We start from the raw sequence: 6,957 nt of genomic DNA, 5'->3' as shown, positions 1-6,957 counted from the left end.
TGCATATTTTTCCAAGAAAAAACTTTGGAGAGGCTGGCATAAAGTTTGTCACTGTGGGCCCTACTTAGTGTGATGGGAAACAGAGATAACTTTTCAGGTGATTTGAACAGATGTTTGAAACCACTGACCTCAACTATGAGCCCTTGCTGGGGCAAGGGGGATGTGCCTGGGACACTGACCCAGATCTCCACCTCATTTGGCCTAGCCCACAGCCCAGAGGAAATCCCAAGGGGCAAGATCTCAGAGGAGGGAAGTCTCCCCACATTTTTACCACAGAAGGGCCACGGGCCATGGAGGCCACGCCAGCCTATTGGTAAATACTTCCCGGAACCCAAGCGATGATGTTCTCACTCTGGAATTTCTAAATCACAACATCCAAACGATGACCATAAAGTCAAGTTACTTTCTCTCAGTGTCTCAGTTTCCACATCTGGAGAAAACCCTGAAACAACAAGATGGGGACAAACCAAATCTGCTCCCTGCCAGGGACAGCTGTGAGGCTCCGAGAGAGAGCCACGATTACGAGGCCACCAAACAGACACTAATTACAAGCCACACAAGCCCCGAGGTGCTCCCCCATCCTTGGCTCCAAAGCTTGGTGGCCGATGGCTGGTGGAGGAGTGTGAGTTCACTGCACGATGCAGTCAGAAAGCCCTGAGTACTGGGCAGACATTCCAGGGGATTCCTGGTCCAGGATATTCCAGTCCAGTGGCCAGGATAGGCAGCGCATTCCAATGTCGGCTTGGGCCAAAGGCTGCATTTATTTGGCCACATGTTTTATTTAAGGAAGCCCAAAACACGTGTTTCGGTCAACAAATTCCTTACTTCACACTCAATAGCCAGCGCGGCCTCCAGAGATAATTTGGGTGGGTAGCTCATGCTGTTTCTGTTTCCAGGCTGAAACCTCTGTGGTTCAGACAAAGGCCCCAAAGATGTCAGGGCCTGATGCAGTTTTGGGACTCACCCACCCTGTGGAGGTGTGGACACGTGGCAGGATATTGGGAGAGGCCGTCTCGGGTTGGCCCTGTTCTCCCAGCTTGGAGGGGAGCGGCTCTGCGTTCTCGGACGCCCGCATGTCGTCTGCTTCAGACCAGACAGCACCCAGGGAGATGGAGAGGGGCGCTTGCCCTGTCCACTCTTCCTCGTCTGACATCTGCCCCGCCCCCAGGCCTCATAGTCAATGACCCTGCTCCTCTCAGGCCACAGAGGCTCGAACCCAAACTGCATCACAGAACTGGTCTCCCCGCATGGGGTGCCTGGGTGGCTAAGTCAGTTGAGCGTCCGACTTCGGCTCAGGTCACGATCTCATGGTTCGTGGATTCGGGCCCCGCGTCGGGCTCTGTGCTGACAGCTCGGAGCCTGGAACCTGCTTCGGATTCTGTGTCTCCCTCTCTGCCTGCCCTCCCCCACTCAGGCGCTCTCTCTCTCTCTCTCTCTCTCTCTCTCTCTCTCTCAAAAATAAATAAGCATTAAAATAAAAGAAAAAAAAAAGAAAAAAGAAATGGTCTCCCCCCTCCAAGGACTGGAATCAGGATAGTTTCTGGTTAGATATGTGTGGGTGCCGGACCCAGAAAGTCATGTTGACTCATGCCAAGTTTTAAGTATAGACAAAGGCGGAGGTATGTATCCCTTCGGTGTATACCCTTTCCAGCAAGATATACTCATTCTGTTGGACAGTATAGACTAAGAGTTTTCAACAGACACGTGGAGCAATTGCTCAAGGTCATACAGTAATGCCCAAGGACATCCAACTGGCGTCTGGATTTCTCGAATCCAAAAGCAGCTCATACCCTATGAATGAGAACTGCTACCTCCTTGGCAATAAGCGGCTCCAATTGTACCCACGTAACGTGAATTAAGAGGTCTGGTGGGGTGATAGGCTCGGCAGCATTGTAACCAAAAATCAAGAGGGGGTGAGGGAATGGGGCATCAAAACAGCCAGCATCCAGCAGAAAATGGCCAGCCCCCGAAATCACTGAACCCGGCACACCTTCCGAATTATGTATATTTTAGGCGATGAATGTAATCTTCAGCTCTATTTTTAGCTTTCCAATCCTCCAGAAGCAATTGTGAGAACAGATAAAACCTCGGTGACAGAATCTATTACGTGTGAACTGCTCACCCCGTGTCTCGGAGGCAGAAACACTACAGTTTCTCAGGTTACACTTTGTTGGGGTTTTTTTTGTTTTTTTTTTTTTGAAGGTGACACAAAGAGATTTCTAAATTCTTCATAGTGGAATACTTACCCCTTTGTAACCGAAACGTTCCTCAAGTTCTGTAAACGAAATCACGAACCCTCGGGCCTTTTCAGACATAAAGTTGCTGGGAAGTCTGACGGAATAAATGGCTGGCTTTCCTTGACACCCAAATGGAAACACCGTGGCCAGAATGGTGTTCGCGACACGATGTCGCGTTGGTGGCTTTGGTTCCCAATTCCTCTCTCCAGGCAGTGTGACAGGCTCGAGCAGATGAGTCATCTGGGGTGGCCTCAAACTCCGCACGACCAGGCTAGTCTGGAGCCAACACAGACCCGGGGGACACGAGGAAAGCGGCCAACGAGGAGGTTAACCGAGGGGCCGAAGGAACGGAGGAGACACATGGCTATCGGGAGGAGGGCTGGAGAGACCACCAGAGTGCGCCGTTCTGGGGCCCAGCCCCGCTTCGCCAGACCCTAAAGTCCTAGCGGCACTGGTCTGGGATAACGGCTGTGTATCTCATACAGAGGACTTATTTCCTTGAAGGTTATGAGAGCCACACTCCAGCACACTCAGCCACACAGAACCCCCTGTGAGCTTCCCCAAGATGCCACTCGGTGGTCGACACCATTATTTGTAACCCCAGGGCCGCTCCCATGGGTCTAATCAGGAAAGCCGGGACCCTGATGAGGCCAAAGCCCGTGCCCCAGGCACCAGTCACCAGGGTCAACAGAGAAACTGATCCTGGGCAGCAGGTTGGAGGGGTCGTCTGCACCTGCAAAAGCGAGTCCTGGCTCTGCCCCCGGCCAGGGACAAGTGTCTGCACTTTTCTGAGCCCCGGTTTCCTCCTCTGCAACCCCGGGGATCATAATAACATCATCTTCCAACGTGAACGAATTCAACGCGGACCGTGAAAGTACTTCGTTCAACGCCATGACACGTGGGACGTTACGAACTCATGAGGAAACCGAGGTTCCTTGTAATGCATTCGTCCCCAGAACATGGTCTTTTATGTTCTTCATAAATATCCGAGGACAAGGGGGATTATTAGGATTAAAGTATGCTGATCCCCCTCCCCCACCGCCAGCAGCGGACCCGGCAATGAAAGAGAAGGCAGGCCATGAAGCTTAGGGGAGAGAGAGTGCCCTCTACCCTCTGCTGGGGGCTGGAGGTCCCTGGGGGTGCTCTTCTGAGGTGTGTGGGAGCCAGGAGACCACCTGTCAGCCTTTTCCAGGCATCTGAAGCTTTCTTTCCAAAAAAACAAAACAAAACAAAACAAAACAAAACAAAAGTAACAATCTAATCCAGGCTTTAGTTTCCAGGCAATCAGGTTCCACTGAGCCCGTGTTTTGGCACTTCCTGGATGCGTGAGTCGTATTTACTCTGCACAGAACAGCGCAGCTCAGACCCCAGCTGATGGGACCTCAGTGCGGGCTTCTTCTCCCGCTTCTGCCACGGGCCTCTTCTAAGAAGAATGTTTCTACGTATGTGGAAAGGGAGATCACACAGGATCATAAAGGACACAAACCAAATCTGATAGTTTTACAATTTATGCAAAGTAACATGTTTGCCTCATTATGAACATACTTTAATAGCAATATTGGGCAGCGGGTCTAATCTAACTATCAAAACTGAGAAAGTGGTGACAATCGTGACGTTCCAAACAGCCATAACGCGACAGAAAATGTCTTATGAGTGTTGCACTGGCGACTGAGTCACAAGGACTGCTAATGGTTTGTGCCTGCCTTTCGGTTGGAGGTTAGTAAACTTTCTGAGCCTGCAGACCTCCTGACACCTAGTCCCTAAGTTAAGAATTCTTTCTTTGGCGCAAATAGTGACAGGGTCTGAGTAACGGGACGACACAGGACCCACTCAGTTATTATTTACTCACTGGGTCATTAGAAGCCTTGTCCAGGCGGAGCCATGGGAACCATGCTGGTGGCAGAGGCTAAAAGGCACCTGTGACCCACATAGGGCCCACCTACTCAGAGAGGGGCTGTCCCTCACCCGTGCCCCTGTCCTTCACCCCCACGCCACCTGGACATCAACTCTGTCTTTCCTCTCACATTTGTCTTTTCACCTCCCCTCCCACTGCCCATCTGTCTGAACTGACCTCCTGGGCCCGAGGGACAGCTGGTCCCCCTCACCCTTCCAGTGTGACCTGTTCACCGCTATCGGGCGAGACTTCTTCATGGGGCTTCCCTGCGTCTCCCTTTCTGCCCAGAGACACCTGCTTTGACTGTCCCTTGTCACTGGTCCCAAAGCCACATCTCATTTTGGCTTTCGGAGCCCTTCACAATTTCAAAGTTATTTCTCTCTCTCTTTTTTAGTGTTTATTTATTTATTCTGAAAGAGAGAGCAAGAGCTGAGGAGGGGGCAGAGAGAGAGGGAGAGAGAGAGAATCCCAAGCAGCATCTGCGCTCTCAGCACAGAGCCTGACACGGGGCTCGAACTCTCAAACCGTGAGATCCTGACCGGAGCTGAGGTCAAGAGTCAGACGCTTAACAGACTGAGCCACCAGGTGCCCCTCGAGGTTGTTTCTCATCAGTTCTCAACAAGTGCCCAGTCTCCTTCTGGCTCAAGCACACACACACACACACACACACACACACTCAGGCTCATGCTCCTTGCCAGACTCACCACTCAGTTGAGGCCTGTGTCCGCCCCCTGAACCGTTCTCCTGTCACCATTCACTCACACCAAATCCTGCCTGTCCTACAAGAACCACCCCCCGTCCCTTCCCCCAGCTGAGTGCCACCGACCTAGCCCGTCTCTCAGTCCCCACTCATGAATGTTACCACACAGCTTGGCGTTAAGTATCTCCTGACTATGTCATGCACGTTGTCTCTCCAACTGGCCTCTCAATGCCTTGAGGATAGGGAATCCTATCTTCTACACTCCCGTGGGCTCCCTGGGCCCAGACTAATGCAGAGCATACAGAGAATTCATGACATTTGGTCAAATTATCACAACATGGGAAAATGTTTATTTTATTAGATGTCTTTGGGAGAGCTCTGTACGCGTTTGGAAGAACGGCTTTGACGGGCTCCTCGAGGCCAAGAGTGAGGCCTCTGGAGGAATTCTCAATCAACAGAAGATGTTGTTTCAATTACTCCTGTAAGATCAGGAGAGTCATTCGTGGAGCTTCTGAGAAAGAGGGGAGGCAGAAGGGACATGGGGAATAAGATTCTGTGCTGCATTATGATGAACCACTGCTACTCCAAAGCCTTCAGCAAAATTCTATTAAAACTCACCAAATAGCTGGGACACATAGACTTCTGATGGATGGAAACCAGCGAGGGGGCCAAATTTTATGCCAGGGGTGATGTGGGGCTTTAAGACTTTATATGGGTGCCAGAGCCAGGTGGACAGGGGGGCCTTGACCAGCATTTGGCTCATGTTCCCATAAATGACAGGCCAGTGCAGACGACTATCATGGGCACGCTTGTGATGGCACAACAGCCCCAGATGCAGTCTCCCTCCTCCACTCGGCTACTGTCTATTTAAAGAAGTACCAAAGTGAGGGCCAAGCAAGGCCCTCAATATAGGACAGTCACGAGTCTGTCTTTGATAAGACCCACGTGGAATGTGTTGCCTTGACTTGGGTTTGATGTTGAGATCACCTCAAGATCGGGTCAACCATCCATTCCATGAACACACTTCCTTAGCTTGGATTCAGGGGGCCACGCCAGGCTTTCGGCCCTGTGTATTCAGGGTGTAGGTGGGATGTTGCACTTACTGGTTCCATCACCTGTAAGTGTCCTCCCTTAGGGAGGCATGAATTCTGCCACCTCAGCTCCACCAGGAAAGGCACGTACAGTCCATGTCACCAACACTGTAATCCGAGAAAAAATACAATGGGAGAAACAGGCGTTTCGTTTATAAGACGTGACAGAGACTAGCTAAATACTCCACATACTCAATTCAAGTTCGTTACACAGACTTTGTTCATCACGTTACATAAAAATGTTGCAAAATCAAGTAGAGTATGTATTAGAGTTCTCTAGAAAAATAGAACCAATTATATATACATATATGTGGGGGCGGGAAAGAGTCGGGAAGAAAGAGATTTGTTATTTATTATAAGGGATTGACGCGTGTGATTACGGAGACGGTCAAGTCACAGGATTGCAGTCAGCAGGCTGGAGACCCAGGAGAGTTGATGATGTAAGTTCCAGCCCAAGACTGGCAGGCTGGACCCCAAGAAGAGTGGGAGTCCAAATGCAGGAAAAGCTGAGTCTCAGCTCAAAGGTGGGAAGAGTTTCCTCTTAGCCTTTTTTGATGTATTCAGGCCTTCAACTGATGGGGCGGGCCCCACCCATACCGGGGAAGATTATCTGCTTCGCTCAGTCCCCCAATTCCAACGTTGATCTCATCCGGAAACATCCTCTCCGACGTACCCAGAATAGTGGTTCACCAGATGTCCAGAAAATTCCGTGGCCCAGTCAAGGTGACAGGTAAAAGTAACCATCACAGAGTACAACAAGGTATCTAATTATATCCGGTAAAAACACAGGCAAAGTGAATCAATTGTGTAACAAAGTCAGAAGAGGGGTGGCTGGTTCCGGTCTTTCCCGAATCAAACTTGGTTACATAGTTATCTCCTGTTGTAAAAATTTACTGGGCTATGCATTTGGGATCTATACCCTTTTCTGAATGTGCATTATGTTCAATTCAACATACTTTAGCATTTGTTTAAAGTCTATTTTATTTATTTTGAGGGAGACAGAGACAGCACAAGTTGGGGGGGGGGGGTGGCTGC

The sequence above is a fragment of the Panthera tigris genome, chromosome F3, assembly GCF_018350195.1.
Source record: "Panthera tigris isolate Pti1 chromosome F3, P.tigris_Pti1_mat1.1, whole genome shotgun sequence".
In the NCBI taxonomy this organism is placed as follows: domain Eukaryota; kingdom Metazoa; phylum Chordata; class Mammalia; order Carnivora; family Felidae; genus Panthera; species Panthera tigris.
Note: the sequence above shows the minus strand (reverse complement) of the source record.